The sequence below is a fragment of the Emys orbicularis genome, chromosome 2 (assembly GCF_028017835.1).
Source record: "Emys orbicularis isolate rEmyOrb1 chromosome 2, rEmyOrb1.hap1, whole genome shotgun sequence".
Taxonomy (NCBI): domain Eukaryota; kingdom Metazoa; phylum Chordata; order Testudines; family Emydidae; genus Emys; species Emys orbicularis.
In genome coordinates, this window is record NC_088684.1 from 295041529 (window position 1) to 295064420 (window position 22892).

Genomic DNA, 22892 nt, shown 5'->3' on the forward strand with positions numbered 1-22892 from the left:
GGTCGGTGGCGCAGACACTGAAGAGCTGATGGGGGCGCAGGGCCAGCTGCTGAACAGCTGATTGGCAGCCCCCCTAGAGCCACCAGAGCAGTAGCCCCGTCCAGCCCCGATTTCTCTGCAGGTGCTTGAGCCCCTGAGCACCCATGGAGTCGGCGCCAATAGACCCAGCTCCCCAGGGTCTCTGCGATGGGCGTCGGGTCGTGGGGCAGGGAGGCTCTGCCCTAAGGCTGGCAGGGCAGCAGCTGCTCGTTGGCCCATGGAGTCGGCACCAATAGACCCAGCTCCCCAGGGTCTCTGCGATGGTCGTCGGGTCGTGGGGCAGGGAGGCTCTGCCCTAAGGCTGGCAGGGCAGCAGCTGCTCGTTGGCCCATGGAGTCGGCGCCAATAGACCCAGCTCCCCAGGGGCTCTGCGATGGGCGTCGGGTCGTGGGGCAGGGAGGCTCTGCCCTAAGGCTGGCAGGGCAGCAGCTGCTCGTTGGCCCATGGAGTCGGCACCAATAGACCCAGCTCCCCAGGGGCTCTGCGATGGGCGTCGGGTCGTGGGGCAGGGAGGGTCTGCCCTAAGGCTGGCAGGGCAGCAGCTGCTCGTTGGCCCATTGGCGGCAGCGGGGGGGGGGGCACTGACTGAACTGGGCACTAGAGAAATTTCCTTCCCCTGAAGCAGCAGGGCCTGGCTGGCACCACGGCAGGTCGGCCACCAACGCAGATGGGCCACTGGCCTGCCCCCGTTTGCAGCCAATAGATGTCACTGCTTACCCCGTGGGAGGGGCTGCTGTTTAACAACACGAGGGGTCCGTGGTCTCATCTCTCCCACCCTCCCCAGAGCCCTGTCGCTCAGGGGATGGAACAGACATTAATGGGGCTTTATCGGCCATTTGTTTAAAGTCTCTGAATCCTGCCATTAGGCCAACATTGTCCAATGTGCCCAGGAATTTTGGCTCTTAGTTCATAGGATCCCCTCCGGACACTTGCAGGGTCTGGGCTCCCGAAGGGCTGAGCGGGAGGAGGGGGCTGCTCAGGCGTCTCAGACAATCAGGTTCTAGGTGTTGTAAATGGGGAACCCGGAAACTGAAACAGCCAAAATCCACAGCCACTTTTGCCATTTTCAACCTAAACGTCTCCATGGCCGTGGGGCCACGTGTCCCGTCCACTAGCTCTGACCTTTAACCCCGCCACGGGGAGAGCCACGATTTACAAACGTGACTCATGAGTTTGGGTGCCCAACTCCAGACACCTTCGAGGTAGGTGATTTTCAGACACGTCTCAGCCCCCACAGGCGGATTGGCTGGGCCCTGCAGGGCGGCTCAAGTAGGGCCCCAAACTCAGCACTCAGCAGAGGTGAAAGTAAGCCGGTACGGCCAATACGGAGAAAATGGAGCATTCGCTCCCTCTCTGACCCCTCCTCCTGGCTCCAGCAATATTGCGGGTCCGAGGCCCGGTTCCACGAATGTTCGGGCCGGGTCTCCCCCCTGGCCCCACCCGCTGCCCCCCCGCGCCTCCCCTGAGTGTGCCCCGGCCCCCCTTTGCTGCCCCCATGCACCTCGCTGGGTCCTGGAGCAGAGCCTGTCTCTCCCCTCCCCTGCAGCTCCATGCTGCCTGCCTGCATTAACTGCCGCTGCAGGGTCCTAGTGCCCCCCTGCACTACTGCCAGGGCAGGAAGCCCTTCCCCCTCAGACCCTTTCATTTTCCAGTGGGACCCTCCACCAGTACAGCTGCCCCCCCTGCCCGCAGTCACCGCTCTTGCCCCACGCTGGGCAAGGGGCAGCCCCATCCCCCACCCCCAGTGAGGCTACAGTGAGGGGCAGCAGCAGGGGAGGAGGTGCACATGTGATAGCAGCCCCTCCCCCCCCCGGCATGGCACCCACCACAGGGGAGGAGAGGGGGATTCCTGGACCTGAGAGGGGCCCTAGGAGCACGTGCAGTGACAGTGGGGGGGGGGGGTGAGTGTGCTGCCGGGGGGGATCAGGGGGTCCCTACCCCAGAGCTCACTGTTACCGGCAGGGAGAGGGCTGGGGGGAGTCCTCCTCTCTGGCTCCAGTCCCACGGTAGCCTGCCTGCACCCCAAACTCATCCCCAAACCTGCCCCACCCCAGAGCCCACACCCCCAGCCAGAGCCCTCATCCCCCCACACCACAACCCTCTGTCCTAGCCCCAGGGCTGGTGTGACGTTATTGACATAAACTGGGACCATATAGATCATTGTTGCAACCAAGGTCCTGTAGTGGCACCCAAATCTTGTATAAAGGGGGTCAAATGAGGTGTCTAAGACAAGGTTATGGTTTACTGGTTATGATTATGCTGTCTATATGTGTGTAGGGGGGGGGGAAGGATAGCTCGGGGGGGGGGGAAGGATAGCTCAGTGGTTTGAGCATTGGTCTGCTAACCCCAGGGTTGTGAGTTCAATCCTTGAGGGGGCCACTTAGGGATCTGGGGCAAAAATCAGTACTTGGTCCTGCTAGTGAAGGCAGGGGGCTGGACTCGATGACCTTTCAAGGTCCCTTCCAGTTCTAGGAGATGGGATATCTCCATTAATTATTATAATTATAATTATTATCAGTGATGTAGTTGAAGTTATGAATATTGGCTCTATACTGTCTGTATGGCAAATTTATGCTGTGCTTCTGGGTGACATCTCAGACAAGCTGGGATTAGCTCTGCCTAGCCTGCTTGATGGCCCATTAAGGGCCATCAGCTATACAATGGACTCATTAAGAGAAGGCAAATATGCCTTCAGACTCAGCAAAGTATGCAGGAACTGGCCCATGTAACTCCAGACTCCATTTTGCTGTAATTTTCCACAGTAAGAACAAAGAGGTGTTCTTACACCTGGAAAAGACTATATAAGGCTGATGCCTCATCTCCATTTTGTCTTCAATCCTGCTTCATACCTCTGGAGGGACTTTGCTACAAACTGAAGCTCTGAACAAAGGACTGAGGACCCATCCCAGCTGGGGATGTTCCAGAGACTTGATTTGAACCTGCAGTTTATTCTATCGCTGCTGCAAGCCTGAACCAAGAACTTTGCCATTACTGTATGTAATTGATTCCATTTAACCAATTCTAACTCTAATCTCTATCTTTTTAATTCTGCTATTTTTCGCTTCTCCAGCAATCGAAGATCTGCTAGCTTCTATTCATGCTCAAATTGCAGTTTACTTGTTGCCTTTTGCACACTAATTTTTTCTGCATCTTCTGTAGCCTCAGGTAAGGGCTGTGCTCTTGCCCCCTGATCACTGGCTATTAACAGATTTCTCAGTTCTTGATTTGTAGCTTTCTTTCTAAAGCTTATCCCCTTTTCTGAACACAAATTTTCCAGGGCTTTTTTGCCAAGTCCCTCATATGCTCTTTGCTCAGCCATTGCAGCAGCTCTTTAACCCACAAAACTCTCAATCCCAACATTCAAATTTGGATAGCGTGGGGTTCTGACCCAAAGCTTAATTGACCTGGTTCTGTGGATCCAAGCACGACTACGCCACTGTGACGATGCAGTTCTGGCGGGACCCAACTGAGAGTGCCAATTCAGGACAAATTGCTAAAACAGGGCAGTTACAGCCCAAGGCTGGGGTTTTTCCACCTCTAAGGCAAATCAAACCAGCCAGCCAAAGAGGACTTTGGTTTCACCCCACTGGCTAACCACAAGTCGCACAAACAATTCCCTTAGACACTCCAGTTTTCCAGTATCACCACCAGTGCCACTCGTTATGGGGACAAATGGTTATGAAAACCAATATCCCAATATACACAAAAAAGGTTCTCTCGATCCCAAAGGACCAAGCCCCAGACCCAGGTCAATAGACAATTCAGATCTTACCCACAAATCACGCTGTTGCCAGTCCCTTAGAATCTAAAATCTAAAGGGTTATTCATAAAAGGAAAAAGATAGAGATGAGAGTTAGAATTGCCCCGGGGGTCCATCGGCAATTTAAAGGGCCCGGGGCTCCGCTGCGGTAGCTGCAGCTAGAGCCCCTGGCCCTTTAAATCGTGCCCTTTAAATCGCCCCCGAACCCCAGGGCTCCCAGCCACCTCTGCAGCTGGGAGCTCTGGGGCTGATTTAAAGGGCTTGGGGCTCTCAGCTGCTGCTACCACAGCCCTAGCCCCGGGCCCTTTAAATCCTGATTTAAAGGGCCTGGGGATTTAAAGGCCCCGCCTCTTCTGGTGGAGGCCACGCCCCTCCTCAGGACTCTGGAGTACCGGCAAATCCTTTAAGTTACTTTCACCCCTGCCAGTCAGTCTGGAAATCTTGGCCTCTGGCTTTATCACACAGAACCATTCCCAGCAGCGCAGGAATCTCAACGCACGTCAGCACAGCCCTGAACTGCTCCCTGGCACCGGGCAGGAAATGGAAGCAGAGTCCCATTGAACACACACAGGCTGCAGCACCTGCTACCTCACGCAAAAGCATTCATGTAATTAACCCTTTACTGGCGCTGCCCTCGCCTCCTCCCCCCCTCCCTTGTGCACACACAAGGCTGGACGTGGTACACACGGGTGTGTGCTGATCCCCAGGGCTCACAGGGACTGACCTTCCCTCAGACAGGCAACAGGGGGCTTGACACTGAGATTTTCGTCCAAATTCCCCCCCTTCCCTACCCTGGGTTCAGCTCCGCCCGGGGGTGAGAATAGAGGGAGTCCAGACAGGGGTGTAGGGGGGGGGGCGGTGTTTTGAGCCCTGTGGTGTCTAACCCTGTTCAGAGCAGGCCTGCACACCACGGGGGGTAAAACACACTCATATACCTTACTAGTCCCCCTCGGCCCCCTCTGCCCGATATCACCCCAGGACGCCTCGTTCCAGCCCCGCGGGCTGTGAGCAGCTCTGCCATGTAACAGGTGGGAGCCCCACGACTTTGACTCCTTTAACGCTGGGCTGATCAGACGCCCTGGAGATGCCGTGTAGTGACTGTTGGGGCTGATGGCTCAGTGTAGAGACAAAGTATCACATACTAGTAATGGGACAGAACAGTCTGTCCAAAGTCATCCTGCCCCTCACGCCCACCCCTAAACACTCCAGGGGAGGGGTCTGCCCGGGTCCAGGGTCTATGGGCGATGTTACAAAATAGTTCTTGCTCCAGGTTTCCATGCAGTGAGGAAACCTGCTGGAGAGATCCGTTAAGTGGCAGTTTCTGTGTATTGCACACGAGGCACTTTCCTGTTTCCAGGGGGGAGGGGGGGAGGTTCCTAAACCCCCAAGGTACCTCCCCGTGTGGGAGAGGGGAAGGCTGGTTAAAAATCTCTCGCACCCGCCAGTCGCTCACACAACCCCCAGCCCCACACGAGGCCGAGACCCCTCTCCCAGGAGAATCTGTGGCACAGCCCGAGAGTCCCGCGAGGAGACGCAGCCCGAGGGGACGATGAGGAATTTGTGGCTGGTGCTGCTGCTGGTTCTGGCGCTGGCCGGGGCTGCCGTGGCTGGGCCCATCCTGCAGCAGCCGCTGGGCGTGGAGGGTCCCAGCGCGGTGGCAGCGCGTGATGGGGCATCAGCCCAGGTGGACGGAGCCCAACGGCAGCCGCTGGTGAGTCCTGCACACGGGGCCCTGAGCACGTCCCTGCAGGGAGGCTCTTTGCCTCGTGCCCCTTCCTGGGGTTCTTGGGGGGTGGGATGGGATCGGATACAGGGTCGCTCTGGCAGGATGCTCTGGGTGGAGCCAGGGACTCTCCCTCCCCCCGTCCTCACTCTGGGAATTACATCTCCCCCCCCAGGGGATCCACGGCCTCCCCAGAAATGACCCTGCCCCAGGGAGATTCTCACTGACCTCTCCCCTGACCAGTCAAACCTTCTGTATGGAGCAGACCCGGCCCCTGAACCCAGCCCCACCCACCCCCCGCCCTCTCCCCTGGGGGAGCCGCTGTAGCTGGGGAGGGCTGAGCCGGTGGATCAGCCGCCAGCTCCTCATCAGCTCAGGGCAAAGGGGCTCCCTGCAGAGCAGGAATCGCGAGCCGGGCCCCATGGCCAGACTCCGATTCAGGGCTGAGCATTAGGGGGCAGGAGGCAAAGGGATGACAGAGGGAGAACAATGGGGAGAAGCCTGCCTGGAAAAGCCAGGGGGAGTGTGAGACGTCCCGGCTGCAGAGCGCCCCCTGCTGGATGTGCGGTGAGTGCCACCCCACCACAGGGGTAATTCGCTCTCGGCCCCTGTGGAGCATCAGCGCCCGGCCTGAATCCCCACCTGCTCAGCCAATGAGAGTTTGCCGTGGTGAGGTAAGGCCCTGTCACTCTCCCTGCAGGGAGCTGGGGTGAAGCCTATTGGGATCCTGGCGGCTCCGGTCAGCACCACTGACCAGGCTGTTAAAAGTCTGGTTGGCGGCGCAGCGGGGCTGGCAGGCTCCCTGCCCGGCTCTGCGGCACAGCTCCCGGGAAGCGGCTGGCATGTCCCTCCAGCTCCTAGGTGTACGGGTGGCCACGGGGGCTCCGCAGCTCTTATTGGCCAGGAACCATGGCCAATGGGAGCTGTGAGGGCAGCGCCTGCCGCCAGGGACAGAACACAGAATCACCTGGCTGCCCCCGAGCTGGAGCGACATGCCGGCCGCTATTCCATGGGTAATCGCCACCCAGAGCCCGCGCCCTGCACCCCGTCCCACACACCAACTCCCTAACCCAGCTCAGAACCCTCTTCTGCACCCAAACCCCACACCCCCTCCCGCATTGCATCCACCTCCTCCAGCCCGGAGCCCCCTCCTGCACCCAAACTCCCTCCTAGACCCCACCCTCCTCCCACATCCCAACCCCCTGCTCCAGCCCGGAGCCCCCTCCTGCACCCAAACTCCCTCCCAGACCCCACACCTCCTCCCGCATCCCAACCCCCTGCACCAGCCCAGAGCCCCCTCCCACATTCCGAATCCCTCAGCTCACCCACAGCCTGGAGCCCCCTCCTATACCCCAACCCCTCATCTCTGGCCCCACCCCAGAGCCTGCACCCCCAGCCCAGCCAGAGCCCTCACCCCCTCCCGCACTCCAACTCCAGCCTGGAGCCCCCTCCCACAATGAACCCCTCAGCCCCAGTCCGGAACCCCCATCTTGCACCCCAGTCCCCTGATCCCTGGCCCAGCCCTAGAGCCTGCACCCCCAGCTGGAGCTCGGACCCCGTCCCACACCCCAACCCCCTGCTCCAGCTGGGTGAAAATGAGCAAGGGTGGGGGAGAGGGAGCAACGGAGGGAGGGGGGATGGAATGAGCAGGGCGGGGCCTCGGAGAAGGGGCAGGAGCAGGACAAGGGTGTTCAGTTTTCTGTGATTAGAAAACTGAAAACCCCAATGCAGACAAGCCCTGTGGTTCTCCCAGACTCGCAGCCTGGGTGGGCTGGGACCCACCCCCGGGGTCTCCCTAGTGCCGGCCTGGAGGGGGCAGCCATGGAGCGGGCCGGTGCCTCCAGCTCCTCCAGCCCCTAGCGCCGTGTCTCGCCTGTGTGTGTTTCAGGGAGCGAGAGTGAGACGGGACGTGTGGAGAATGTGGAGACCAGGCAGGCTCTCAGTTCTAGGCTTCCTCATTGTACGTGGAAAATAGAAAGGCTGAACAGGCGTCTCAGCTGGGGAGGGGACAGCAACACCCGTCACTTCGCTCTGGCTGGGCCCAGCCGGCCTCCCCTCCCCCACCTGTTCCCCGGCACTGCTGAGCTGTCCGCGACGGTTACATGTCAGGAGTGAACTTGCTGCTGGCTGCAGGCTACAGAAACTCCCAGCCCCTGCTGAGCGCTGCGGGCTGAGGCCAGGACTGGGCCCTGTCAGTCGTGGGATTCTCAGTCCCTCCGTGCCGGGCGATGAACCCACTTTGCTAAGCCTGGAGCATCCTGTGTCTTTTCCATTTATTCACTCGCACCAATAAAAGCAGGAACCTCTGAGCCTGGCTCCCTCATTCCCAACGGCCCCGGCTTGAAGGGGCGCAGAGCAGGGTCCCGTAGGCAGCCCAGAGCTCCCAGCCGCTACAGTATCCCCGTCCCCACCCCGGTCCAGCAGGAGCGGTGCCAGGGTTTTTGCTGCCCTAGGCGGCAGCGCTCCTCCTCTGAGCATTCAGGGGGCCTGGGGTCTTCGGCGGTGGGGGGTCCTTCCGCTCCGCGTCTTCGGGGCACTTCGGCGGCGAGTCCCGGAGCGAGTGAAGGACCCGCTGCCGAAGATCTGGAGCAGGAGGACCCCCCGCCGCCGAATTTATGCTGAGGGCGGCAAAATGCCACCCCCCAAATCCTGCCGCCCTAGGCGACCGCCAAGGGTCACCTAGTGGAAGCGCCGGCCCCGCTCTCCAGTGGGGAGTAAGGCTGCATCCCCAGCACAGCTGGAGCGAGGCCCATGGAGCTGGGCTCCGCCCACCTGCCCATGGGTAGCACTAGGCCCTGCCCCGGCCTCCACTCTGACAGCTGGGACCCACCCTGTGTTCTCCTGACACCGAAGGGAGTGGCGGGTTCCCAGGCTCCCAGCCAGGCCATGAGGAGACAGGGTGCCGGGAAGGGTCTTTGCTCAAGGGGACATGGGGCTGGATGAATCTCTAGGGAGAAGCCAGGCTCCCCTGGCCTCCCAGTGCTGGGGACCCCCCTCCCCTGGCCTGTATTGCCAGTGGGACCCAGCCACAGGTGCTGATCTTGGTTTTGCTGGTGGGTGCCCCACCCCGGCTTCGTCCACTCTCCCGAGGTCCCACCATCACTCCACCTCTTCCCGCCCCCACTCAGCCCCCGCCCCTAAGACCCAGTCCCCTGAGCGCCTCCCGCCCACCCACCTCCTCCTTTCTGCCCTCTCCTGCCTTACGGGCAGAGAGGAGCGAGTGGCGGGGCAGTCCCTCGCTACAGCTGGTCGGCGGCGCAGACACTGAAGAGCTGATGGGGGCGCAGGGCCAGCTGCTGAACAGCTGATTGGCAGCCCCCCTAGAGCCACCAGAGCAGCAGCCCCGATTTCTCTGCAGGTGCTTGAGCCCCTGAGCACCCATGGAGTCGGCGCCAATAGACCCAGCTCCCCAGGGGCTCTGCGATGGGCGTCGGGTCGTGGGGCAGGGAGGCTCTGCCCTAAGGCTGGCAGGGCAGCAGCTGCTCGTTGGCCCATGGAGTCGGCGCCAATAGACCCAGCTCCCCAGGGTCTGTGCGATGGGCGTCGGGTCGTGGGGCAGGGAGGCTCTGCCCTAAGGCTGGCAGGGCAGCAGCTGCTCGTTGGCCCATGGAGTCGGCACCAATAGACCCAGCTCCCCAGGGTCTCTGCGATGGGCGTCGGGTCGTGGGGCAGGGAGGCTCTGCCCTAAGGCTGGCAGGGCAGCAGCTGCTCGTTGGCCCATGGAGTCGGCGCCAATAGACCCAGCTCCCCAGGGTCTGTGCGATGGGCGTCGGGTCGTGGGGCAGGGAGGCTCTGCCCTAAGGCTGGCAGGGCAGCAGCTGCTCGTTGGCCCATGGAGTCGGCGCCAATAGACCCAGCTCCCCAGGGTCTCTGCGATGGGCGTCGGGTCGTGGGGCAGGGAGGCTCTGCCCTAAGGCTGGCAGGGCAGCAGCTGCTCGTTGGCCCATGGAGTCGGCGCCAATAGACCCAGCTCCCCAGGGTCTCTGCGATGGGCGTCGGGTCGTGGGGCAGGGAGGCTCTGCCCTAAGGCTGGCAGGGCAGCAGCTGCTCGTTGGCCCATGGAGTCGGCGCCAATAGACCCAGCTCCCCAGGGTCTCTGCGATGGTGTTATACTAATAGAATAAAAACCAGCAGGATCTTATTAAGAGGGATAAGGCAAAGATGCCACATTTATTGTAAATATAATGATAAAGCAAAAGATAAACGTAAACAACGTTGTTTGACTACTTATTTCTTATACACACACACACATATAGAGAGAGAGAGAGAGGGAGAGAGATTCATTCACACAATCATTCATTCAAGTTCTGTATAGGTGTTATAGGTACCAGCCTAGAAGTTGCTCATGCCAAGTTACTGGCCAAGTATCTTGGTCATGAGGATGGAGCCGAGTCTGTGTCAGGTGCACCTGATGCTCCTGGAGGCTGGCAGCAGAACCAGAGACTCAAAGTCCTCAGTCTTGAGAGTCCATTCTTATAGGATTTAATTCCTATGTTAGTCTATGGGAGCTGTTTCATCCTGCTGTTGCTGACTCAATCAGCAGATGGCACACATTCCTGTCCAAAGTGGCACATTCCTGGTGGCTCCGCATTGTCCAAAGTTTGTGTTTCTCATCCTTCCAGGTGATGGGGTGGATCCCAGTTTACCCTCCGGGGGTTTTCTGGTCGTCCACTTGACACATTCTTCGGCCGATGGATACTCCCTTTCTAGGCTGGCACCTCCCTAACCATCCATGTATATCAAGCATTCATCAGCATACATTCCATATCTTATCCATCTTTTAATTTACTGTCTCCACCACTTTCAGGGTGTGTGCTAATTCATTTGAGACTCCCGGCCCTTTAATCACAGAGGGTGGGGGGTCTGTCCTAGGAGCCCTTGAATGAAGTGAAAGTTACTTAACAGCTTATAGTGTTTGTTTACATTGTATCAATTACTTCAAGAACAAAGTCAGTTAACTTGTTTGTAAGTTTTACATAGTGATCAAGTATCTTTCACAGGACAGATACAATCAATGGTTTCTACAGACAGTAGCTTACAAGTTTTAACAGAAGACCCAAGAGATTTTTGTACTTGGTGAAACTGTTGTATTTTAAAGTGTGGGGGCCAAATTATGAGGGGGTCACTGTCTCTTGGGGGAATCACTGTTAGTACCTTCTTTAATATCCCTACAATGGGCATCGGGTCATGGGGCAGGGAGAGTCTGCCCTAAGGCTGGCAGGGCAGCAGCTGCTCATTGGCCCATGGGCGGGGGGGGGGGGGGGGACGGGGCACTGACTGAACTGGGCACTAGAGAAATTTCCTTCCCCTGAAGCAGCAGGGCCTGGCTGGCACCACGGCAGGTCGCCCACCAACGCAGATGGGCCACTGGCCTGCCCCCGTTTGCAGCCAATAGATGTCACTGCTTACCCCGTGGGAGGGGCTGCTGTTTAACAACACGAGGGGTCCGTGGTCTCATCTCTCCCACCCTCCCCAGAGCCCTGTCGCACAGGGGGTGGAACAGACATTAATGGGGCTTTATCGGCCATTTGTTTAAAGTCTCTGAATCCTGCCATTGTCCAATGTGCCCAGGAATTTTGGCTCTTAGTTCAGAGGGTCCCCTCCGGACACTTGCAGGGTCTGGGCTCCCGAAGGGCTGAGCGGGAGGAGGGGGTTGCTCAGGCGTCTCAGACAATCAGGTTCTAGGTGTCGCAAATGGGGAACCCCGAAACTGAAACAGCCTAAATCCACAGCCACTTTTGCCATTTTCAACCTAAACGTCTCCATGGCCGTGGGGCCACGTGTCCCGCCCACTAGCTCTGACCTTTAACCCCGCCACGGGGAGAGCCACGATTTACAAACGTGACTCATGAGTTTGGGTGCCCAACTCCAGACACCTTCGAGGTAGGTGATTTTCAGACACGTCTCAGCCCCCACAGGCGGATTGGCTGGGCCCTGCAGGGCGGCTCAAGTCGGGCCCCAAACTCAGCACTCAGCAGAGGTGAAAGTAAGCCGGTACGGGCCAATATGGAGAAAATGGAGCATTCTCTCCCTCTCTGACCCCTCCTCCTGGCTCCAGCAATATTGCGGGTCCGGGGCCCGGCTCCACGAATGTTCGGGCCGGGTCTCCCCCCTGGCCCCACCCGCTGCCCCCCCCACGCCTCCCCTGAGTGTGCCCCGGCCCCCCTTTGCTGCCCCCATGCACCTCGCTGGGTCCTGGAGCAGAGCCTGTCTCTCCCCTCCCCTGCAGCTCCATGCTGCCTGCTTGCATTAACTGCCGCTGCAGGGTCCTAGTGCCCCCCTGCACTACTGCCAGGGCAGGCTGCCCTTCCCCCTCAGACCCTTTCATTTTCCAGTGGGACCCTCCACCAGTACAGCTGCCCCCCCTGCCCGCAGTCACCGCTCTTGCCCCACGCTGGGCAAGGGGCAGCCCCATCCCCCACCCCCAGTGAGGCTACAGTGAGGGGCAGCAGCAGGGGAGGAGGTGCACATGTGATAGCAGCCCCCCCCCCCCGGCATGGCACCCACCACAGAGGAGGCGAGGGGGATTCCTGGACCTGAGAGGGGCCCTAGGAGCACGTGCAGTGACAGTGGGGGGGGGGGGGGGTGAGTGTGCTGCCAGGGGGGGAGAAGGGGGTCCCTACCCCAGAGCTCACTGCTGCCGGCAGGGAGAGGGCTGGGGGGAGTCCTCCTCTCTGGCTCCAGTCCCAGGGTAGCCTGCCTGCACCCCAAACTCATCCCCAGCCCTGCCACACCCCAGAGCCCACCCCTCCAGCCAGAGCCCTCATCCCCCCACACCCCAACCCTCTGTCCTAGCCCCAGGGCCGGTGCTTCCATTTAGGCGATGCCAGGATTTGGGGGGGCGGCATTTTGCCATCCTTGGCGGCAATTCGGCGGCGGGGGGTCCTTCCGCGCTCCGGGTCTTCGGCGGCAATTCTGCGGCGGATCCTTCACTCGCTCCGGGACCCGCCGCCGAAGTGCCCGGACTCTGCAGGCTGCTTCTGTGACCCTGCTCCCAGCTCTGACCTGCTTCCTGGCTGCTTGTCTGGCCCCTCTGGCTCTGGTTGCTGCAGCTCTCCTCCCAGGGCAGCTCTGCTCTCTCTGGGCTGTGCTCTGGCTTTGGGGCTGCAGCTCTGCTCCCAGCAACTTAGCTTGGGCCCCTGCTCTCTCCTTAGCTCGGCCCCACTCTCTGACCCAGGCAATTCCAGCTCACAGGGAGGACGGGACCCCCCCCCCCCCCCCCGGCCTCCTGATTCTCTGATTAGCCTGCCCGCCCTGTCAATCAGGCTGATCTGGAGCATTGGCCTCTACCCATTGTTCCTGGGGACTGTCAGTCTCAGGCTCCTGATTTGCCATCGACCCTTCCCCTTTTAGTGCTGGGAGCTAGCCAACCAAAACACCCCCACTGAGTGTTAGTAAGGGGGCAACAGTCCCCTTACATTGGCACTCCTTGAAAGGAGGAGGTGACATGTAGGAAACTCCATACAAGCACAGGGCCCAGCATCAGGTTGTTTCCTCTCTCTCTATCCCTGGGCTTTGGAAAGGGAGGGGTGCGAGTGTCTGAGCTGGGAAGGCTGCAGCTGGGCTCTGGGGGACCGTAGGGGGTGCAGGTGTCTGGGCCAGGGGGGCCCTGTGGCTGGCAGGTATTTTGAAAAATTACCAAAATAATTGAAACCGGTGTGATTATATAGTGTTATTTGACAAATTAAATATGCAGAATTTTAAAATATTGTTTTGGTGCAGAATTCCCCCAGGAGTATCCCATGGAGACAGCTCTGTACAGTGGAGTATATGGCTGGGGTAGAGATTTTTATTATTATTATTCTGATCTGGTTTACACAGGTTTTACACAGCTGGAACTCCAGGGGATTTCAGTGCCGTTCCTCTTGATTTGCATCTGTTTATAGCTGTTTAAAAGAGACCTGAATCAAATCTGACTTCAGATTTCAATTTTCAGTTTAATGGCCTCGAAACCCGCCTGTCACAAGCACCCCCTCTCAGGCCGATAAGTGCCTACAGGTCTGTCGCATCTTACGCGCATTTAACATGCGCGATTTCAGCTTTACGCAGTCGGCAAAAAAAAAAAAGAGAGAGAAAAATAACAATTTTAATACGGTACCTCTAGTGCGGGCGATTCCGCCCGCCATTCCACTCAACGTAATTTTGACTATACGCGATTTCCGCTTTACGCTCTAACTGCGGAACGTGATCCCAGTGTAAGATGTGACAGACCCGGACAGTCACTCAGTTTGGAATAGGACAGCACCCACTGGTGCAGATTCTCTCTTTAGAAGGAATTTGGTCTGCAGAAGCATTTGGATTCACCGGTCTTTTTATGAAACACTGAATAAACACACAGAAATTGCCAGATTCGATCAGACCTGAGCTCCATCTAGTGTCTTGTCTCTGCTAGTGGCTAGTACCAGAGGTTTCAAAAGAAGGTTTAATAACTTTCAATAGGCAGATGTGGAATAATCAGCCCTTCCCCACATCCTGCCATGATCTCTAATAATTAGAGATTTGGTTAAGTCCTGAAGCATGATGTTTAGTATCCTTTAAGCATCCGCATCCATACACCATGCCATATAAAGCTGTCAAATCCCTCCAGTTTCTTTGCAGTGCTGCTTTAACAGCTCTCCTAGGATCTACAGACATTTCCCAACTTCTCAGCTCACCCAGAATAAAGCTCAGACCAGCAAGGTACTGAGCACACTAGCCCCAATCCAAGGAAACATAAGCACATGCTTAACATGCTTTAGACTGTAAGAAGCCCCATTGAAATCAAGGACCCTGGGGTTCTGGTCTCTGTTTGCACCTCCAGTCACTACTGTAAAACAAACAACATTGAACTACGGGCAAGTTTCAACCACATGCCAGGCTCCTTCTAGGATCTTTTGATTTTATATGTATGACACAACAGGACACCCCCCTCAGGAATGGAGAGATTGAAAAGGTCTGGGGAATCACTGCCTAACCCCTAGCCCACTGCCTTTCAGACCCACGACGCCCAGTCAAACATTTTCCCTCTTTTTCATGCAATTTGATCCCTTCTGCCTCCTACTGCTGCCACCCCCTTTCTGCCCTCACCCAAACACCGCGGAGTTTTCATCTCACTCCCCTGCTCCCAACACAGCTCAGACACAGGGCAGGGGGAAAAGCAATTCTAAAGACTGGGGAGCCTGCTGCGTGGCCTACAGAAGCAGCGGTATCCTCGAGCTGAGAACTGGGCAGGCAGAGGAAGGGGGCAAAAAACAGAGCCATACCCAGCTACCAGCACCAGCCATCTTAACAAAAAGCATCACTCGATCCATGATAGAATCATAGGACTGGAAGGGACCTCAAGATGTCATCAAGGGCAGGCCCCTGCACTCATGGCAGGACCAAGCACCATCAAGAACATCTAACCTGCTCTGAAAAATCTCCAATTATGGAGATTCCACAACCTCCCTAGGCAATTTATTCCAGTGCCTAACCTCCCTGATGATTAGGAATTTTTTCCTAATGTCCAACCTAAACCTCCCTTGCTGCAATTTAAGCCCATTGCTTCTTGTCCTATCATCAGAGGTTAAGGAGAATAATTCTTCTCCCTCCTCCTTGTAACAACCTGTTAGGTATTTTAAAACTGTTATGTCCCCTCTCAGTCTTCTCTTTTCCAGACTAAACAAACCTAATTCTTTCAATCTTCCCTCATAAGTCATGTTTTCTAGACCTTTAATCATTTTTGTTGCTCTTCTCAGGACTCTCTCCAATTTGTCCCCATGTTTCCTGAAATGTGGTGCCCAGAACTGGACACGATACTGCAGTTGAGGCTTTATCAGAGCTGTGTAGAGTGGAAGAATTACTTCTCTTGTCTTGCTTACAACACTCCTGCTAATGGTAGATTGTCTGTCACTTGAAGTCATTCCAACTGGATATCTAGCTAAAAGATGTGTGAGAGCTAGAAAAAATAATGATTATAGGCTCGATACATAAATTATTGGGCAAGGTTTTGTTATGCAGGAGGTCAGATTAGATGATCACATTGACCTCTTCTGGCCATAAACTGTATGAAAAATCAGTTTTACCCAATCAGGGGCAGTAAATTGTAAGGGTAGGGTGATTGCTTGGCATCTACACGAACAAAGTTAAAGTTGTTTGTTCGCTGTAACTGTGCTTTTTCCATAGTTTAACACATCTGGATTTCTTTTAAGCCTAACTTTGACGCTGAATTCACTGAGTGCTCCCTACAGAAAGAAAGACTGAGCCATTCATTTCCAGTTACACTGCTCTTGAGACTTCTTCCTGTGACTTAGCAAAACAGCGAGAGCTTTCCGTAAAACTGAGCGAAGGCAAATAAACAAATCTACTTAGCATGTTAGAGCACCAAGGAGGGCATTGTAATGAGCCCCTCTGTGCCTGGCTTGAGACTATAATTGGAGGTGTGACTTCAGAGACTTGATCCTTAAATGCCACAGAAATGAATATATAAGGTTTTTGGTGCCCTAACATGATCCCTTAGGGATAAAGAGTGATTGAACTCTCTCTTCCACCAGTAGCTATGATAGAATACTTCTTTCCTTCAGTGGAGGTGGGATAGCTATTTTCCTTCAGTTCTGATTCCTGGACATAACTTTCCATTTTCTCCATTTACTTGGAAATGTGATGTTAGCGCAGTCAACATTGCAAGTTGAGACAGACATTGTTCGTTTGTTCATTTTTCTGTCTCAAGGTAAATTACAGTGGCAATGGACATGGTTCATGGAAGACCCTGAAAGGTCCGGATGGATATTAGGTAAGAATCCAGGATTATACATAGAGATGAATCTGAGTTACACACTTCAGATCTGGAATCAGATTCAGATCCGACTTCTTCAACCTTTGAGGATTTTCAGATTCTGGGCTTTTCAGCCAATTATAGAGATAAATCAGGGTTATAAAATTTGTATTTATTGTTGTTGTGTTATCAATTAGAGGTCAAGGCCCCACTGTACTAGGTTCTCTGGAAAAACATAGTAAGAGAGGGAGTGTGAAGCAGAGCCAGGAATTAAAGGACTATCTCAATCTAGTGCCCCTACTGCCAGTCTGACCATTATCCAGTGTTGTGTATGTGTGTGAGTGGGGGTGGGGGAGGACGGACTCTTGGATCCAGTGGGTTCTGGTGTGGCCGATCTCTAACCATAAGGGGGAAATAACAGTAATTATTTGCACTGCGGCAGCCCCAGTCATGGTCGTGTTTGTTTGAAAACTGTAACCAATGGGAAGCAGTGGGAGGGCAGAGGCGGTAGATGACATTGCAATAGCAGAGGAGCCTCATGGTGTTGATAGACTGTGAAGGGGCTTGGATTGAAAACAAGCTGTTTGGGTTCGATTCAATGGGGACGGGGGAGCCAGAAGAAGGAAGCAAATGGAGAAAGCCTCACTTCTGAGGTGTGACATCGTTTTGCCTTCATGTCTCTTCAGCCTTCTTTCTTCCTTCTTTCTCTCTCCACTCTCCTCACACTCCTCTCTGATACAGCATTTTCTCCTTTTATCTCATTCTCTCACCTGTGGCTTCATGTAATCCCCCTATGCTCCCTCTTCCAAGCATCCTCCCTCCCTCCTTCAGAGCCTTGCACACAGCCTTCCATTGTTGCTTCTGTGCCAATGTTATTCCTTCACCATTTCCCGCCTGTATCATATTCCTGTGTCACGGCGAATGACCTAGAGAGACGAAGGACCTGGCAGTGTGTACCACTAGTAGGCATAAGAAACTGGGACTGGAGACAAGTGGCCAGAAACCTCCTAGAGCAAGGATAGCATAGATTGAAGGCACACTCACCAGTTCTCACGGTATTTGGTGCTTCTCTTAAAGCCTCAGCTCCTTCAGTCATGTGATCAGTTAAGAATCTCAGATTTTTTTTTAAGTATGTTTCTAGCCCTCAGGGTTGCTAAGAAAAGCTTGAAAACGTGACTCTCTCCAGGGCCCAGAAACATTGTTCCATTGCAATTTGCTGACTGAGTGAAATTGGAACATTTCGTCAAGAAGGGCCAATTTCACTGCAGCACCACGGAATTAGGAAACTCTGCCTACATCAGAATCCTGCCTGGTTTCTGCTAGTTCACCGGCCCAGCTCCTTTGCAACCTGCCCAATGGCCTGCTAGCAACCTCAGAGCTTCCAGAGTCCATGGCCTTGGAGCAGATACACATGCAGATTGCCCTAGGGGCTGGGAACATCCAAAATTGTCAGTGTCCATGACTCCAGGGATCCATTCCCTTTTCCAGAGACTTTTCAAAAACTGTGGGTTTGTTCCTAAACCAAATTCTGAAATATAAAAATCTTGCACAAAACAGAATTACACTTCCCTGCCCCCTCTCTAAACCCTTTGTGTATTATTTTTAAAAGATCTCAAGATTTTAAGCCAACTGCATGATTTTTGGAAGCCTGATAATGGTTTTCAATTGCTTGGGATTAGCAACACTGCCAGGGGATGTGTTATGAAGCAGCAGTAACCAAGTGACTGGGACATAACAGACATTGTAGTCATCTAAAAGGATTATCTGGAATAGGGTGACCAGATGTCCCGATTTTATAGGGACAGTCCCAATTTCTGGGTCTTTTTTCTTATATAGGCTCCAATTACCTCCCACCCCCATCCCGATTTTTCACATTTACTGTCTGGTCACCCTAATCTGGAAGGATTTAAAGTATGAGTGCTTTCTAACTTACCCTCAGTGAGCAGACAATATAAAGTACCTAGCTCAAACTCAAACCCATGCCAGGTATATTTCATTGGAGAAAATTTGTGATAATGTACATGAATCCGGAAACTCCCTATGGGGAACTGGATGCCTAATTCCAGTCAATTTTATGGAGACTTGGATGTCTAAATCTCCTAGACAGCCTTGAAAACCTGAGCCCTGTTAAAAAGGGAGTGTAAATTTAAAGGTCCATCCCAGCTCTTCCCAGACATCATGGCGGCTGGTTTCCTGTAAGATATTCATTACTCACATTCAAGCCCGGTGGTGTCATTCAGATTTAATTCATGCCATGAAATTTCCTTCTTCCATGCTGCTCACTCTTGTTATCCCGGCAGGTATGGTTTCATGCACCCCTGTATAAATGGCTGAGGGCAATCACAGCATGGTGACCCAGTTCATCCTCCTGGGGCTGACGGATCGTCAGGAGTTGCAGATACCCCTCTTCGCGGCGTTCCTGGTGATCTATGTTCTTACGCTGGTGGGGAAGCTTGGGATGATTGTGTTGATCAGGGTTGATCCCCGACTCCACACCCCCATGTACTTCTTCCTCAGTGACCTGTCCGTTGTTGACCTCTGCTACTCCTCAGTCTTCGCTCCAAGGATGCTGGTGAATTTCTTAGTGGGGAGTAAAAGCATTTCTTACTCTGCCTGTATTGCTCAACACCTCTCTTTTGTTGTGTTTGTGACCACAGAAGGGTTCCTGCTGGCCGTGATGGCGTATGACCGCTATGTAGCCATCTGTAACCCTCTGCTCTACACCGCTGTTATGTCTAAGAGAGTCTGTATTCATCTAGTGGCCAGCTCATATGTAGGGGGGCTCATAAACTCACTGACCCACACATGTGGCTTGCTGAGTTGTCATTCTGCGGAGCCAACGTCATCAATCATTACTTTTGTGACACTAACCCATTGCTGAAGCTCGCCTGCTCTGATAACCACATCAGTGAGATTTTGCTTGTAGCGTTCTCTGGGGTTATTGCCATGTCCACCCTCCTGATTGTCATAATCTCTTATCTGTACATCCTCTTCTCTATCCTGAGGATCTGCTCCGCCAAGGGCAGGCGCAAAGCCTTCTCCACCTGTGCCTCTCATCTGACAGCTGTCACCATGTTCTATGGACCTGTGAGCTTAAGCCACATACAACCCAGTTCCAGCTACTCACTGGAACAGGAGAAAATCTCTGCTGTGTTTTATACCCTGGTGGTCCCCATGTTGAACCCCCTGATCTACAGCCTGAGGAACAAGGAGGTTAAGGATGCTCTTAAGAGGGTGATAGACTGGAAAAACATTCTCAGCTAATTTGTTCACCATGACAATTCCAGTCAATTGAGAAGAACAATTGGAAGAAGGATTGTAGTATGGTCTATGTGTTACTGCCTTGATTTGTGTATCACTTGCATTATGAGAATTCAACGCTTTTGCTCTCTTTAGTGTCTGGGCCTCATACGGGCTGCCACAATTGATCTCTATCCCCTTTATAACAGCCCTTAACGTAGTTGAAGACAGTTATCAGGTCCCTCCTCAGTCGTCTTATCTCAAAACAAAACATGCCCATTTTTAAAAAAACTTTCCTAATAAATCAGGTTTTGTAAACCCTTTTTGTCATTTTTGTTGTTCCCCTCTGGACTCTCTCCTATTTGCCCACATCTTTTCTAAAGTGTGGCTCCCAAACCTAGACACAGAACTTCAACTGAGGCCTCACCAGTGCCAAGCAGAGCCAAATAATCACCGCCCTGGTCTTACATACGTACAACATACCTGGTAATACACCCTAGACAGCCTTTTTCACAACTGCACCTCATTGTTGGCTCATAGTCAACTTGTGATCCACTTGAACTCCCAGATCCATCTAAGCAGCACTTCTCCCTAGCCAGTTATTCCCCACATTGTATTTATGCATTTGATTTTCCCTTCTAGAGTGAAGTACTTGTCTTTGCACTTGTCTTTACATTGATCACATCTATATTCATACTAGTGCTATATACATCTATTCTTAACAGTGTTATTGTATATACTTAGGCTGGGAAGGAATACATTTTTCTCAATAAAGGTTGGTAAATATTGATTTCACCATATGCACACAAACCAATGAAAAAAATGTTGCCATCAATAATAATTGAAATTTACAGATAGGCAAAGTAAGAAAAATTGCAGCTTCAGAATGTATTCGAGTTTGATTTAAGGATATTTATTTGATCTATTTTGACAAGTGATGTTGACAATTTGTGTTTTAACAGCTATAAAGCTTTAACTTTTTGAATCTCAGTGTCGACTGTCATTAAAAAAAATGTCTGACCTCCCATTGTCTGATCCCCCATAATTTCCCGCAATTATAAAGGTTTAAACATTTAAAATAAAAAAGCCTTAAAAATAAACATTGATATTATCAATTAAAATGATAAAAAACTTAAAAATCAAATTCTGACAAGGCTCTATATACTTGTTATACAGCTTTATTCTCAATCATCTTGTTGTCACCTTGTGCTGCTCCCCATCTGTTTGTCATCTGTATCGTTGTCTCTTATTTTAAGCTTACATTACAAGCTCCTTTGGCCAGAGGTTGGGTTTTGTTTTGTTTTGTTATATGTTGGTACAGCACCTAACAGAATGGGGTTGGGATTAAGCCCAATACTAATGAATTAACCAAGTAGTATCAATAATAATGCTCATGTAATGTTACTCCCACCAATGCCATATATTTCAGAGGGGTAGTCGTGTTCGTCTGTTTCAGCAAAGACAACGAGGAGTCCTGTGGCACCTTAAAGACTAACAAATGTATCTGGGCATAAACTATCGTGACACATTTGTTAGTCTTTAAGGTGCCACAGGACTCCTCGTTGTCACTGCCATATAGTGATTTTATAGGTTTACTTACAGCAATGCTATAAATTTATCATATATTTTAAGGGCTAGAAAGGACAATGAGATCATTTAGTCTGGCTGTATAACTCAGGTCACACTCCTATACAGTTATCCTCGGTATTAAGCCCATTAACTGGCATTTTATTAAGCGTCTCTTCCGGAGAGCCATCGGGTCTTGATTTGGCAGCAGCTCTAGCTGGATAAACCGTCACGTCCCCTGGTAGTTCATTCCAGCCGTTAACCACCCTCACTGTTGAAAATGTGAGCCTCAGGACTAATCCGAATTGGGATAGTTTTACTCTGAGTATCACCATATATTGTTCATTAGAACCGGGGGGAGAGGGGAGTTGGACCAAAATCCTTTTTTTCTGAGCAACGCAGATTTGGGTTCACTGAAATATTTTATGAATCTGTGTCAAATGAGCTGGATTGTTTAGCTTTGATCTAAAACCTCAGAAAAATCTAAAAGGTCTAAATATTTTAAGTTTCCCATTTAAAAGACTTTTTGTTTCAAAATTTACTTCAATTTTATTAAAAAATATAACAATTGCAAAAACTGCAACGGATCAAACAAACCATTTCATTCAACTTGTCAGTCAGCCAAAAAAATGGAAATTTGTGGGGAAAAAAATCAATTTGGGTCAACCAGAAACTAAAGTTTTTCATTTATGTTTCAGACTAGCCAGCAAACCAAGAAATCAGCTATTCACAGAGTTCTTTTGATCATACACTTTCCCCCCTCATCATTGCTCTATACTGATTAGCCCTATTCTCACCACTGACACAATCCTATTGCTTTAGGGCTGGTCGACACGGGAAACGACTCTACAGCTATTTAACGTAACTCCCTAGATGGCCTTTGGGCTTGTCTTCACTACCGCCCGGATCGGCGGGTAGAAATCGATCTCTCGGGGATCGATTTATCGCGTCTCGTCGGGACGCGACAATCGATCCCCGAATCGACGCTCGTACTCCACCAGCCCAGGTAGGAGTAAGCGCCGTCGACGGGGGAGCCGCGGCGGTCAATTTGCCGCCGTCCTCACAGCGGGGTAAGTCGGATCAGATACGTCGAATTCAGCTACGCTATTCCCGTAGCTGAATTTGCGTATCTGAAATCGATCGCCCCCCCGTAGTGTAGCCGTAGCCAAATAAGAATGCCATTTTCTGGTTTAGTTTAATCCAGTAAATTAAGAGTGTCCATACCAGGATAGCTCTAGTGCCTTAAATTCACATATTATCTTGCTCAGGAATAACTTCCCAATGCAAACAAGCCCCTGTACTCACCAATACTGATTTAGAGCTTTGCTTTCATCCCTCCATGCAGAGGTGGGACACTGAACAGCAAGGTTTAGCAGTGGGGAAATGAATTTATTTGATGTTTTTCCATCCCGAAGAACCCAATACAATTGGGCAAACATTCTGGTGTAGCTGAATGTGCACTTTTATCTGAAAAAAAGTTTCAGCCAAAGAATTTTGGCCAGCTGTAGTTAGGATACTTTCTACCCCATGGAAATGCCTTACACTTAAACTCTGCTAGGTAGACTTGAGCCAAGGGATAATAGAGTTTAGCCCATTGTGATTAATGGTGAGAGGACATAAATCCACTGAAGCACACTCAGACGCAACTTCCTCTGGGATTCAAGAGTTGACCCGCTACCCAACCCCATTCACAGGGGTTCTTTTTATCCTGCATTAATAAAGTTTCAATGAAAAATATTAGAGCACAATATTGGATCAATCATAGAATCATAGGACTGGAAGGGACCTCGAGAGGTCAGAAGTCCAGTCCCCTGCACTCATGGCAGGACAAA

General features: G+C 52.7%; 1 pseudogene; it reads left to right on the forward strand.

The window, feature by feature from the left end:
• Positions 1 to 11332: 11332 nt before the first annotated feature.
• LOC135874174 (olfactory receptor 5J3-like) lies at positions 11333 to 19518 on the forward strand (annotated as a pseudogene).
• Positions 19519 to 22892: the final 3374 nt, after the last annotated feature.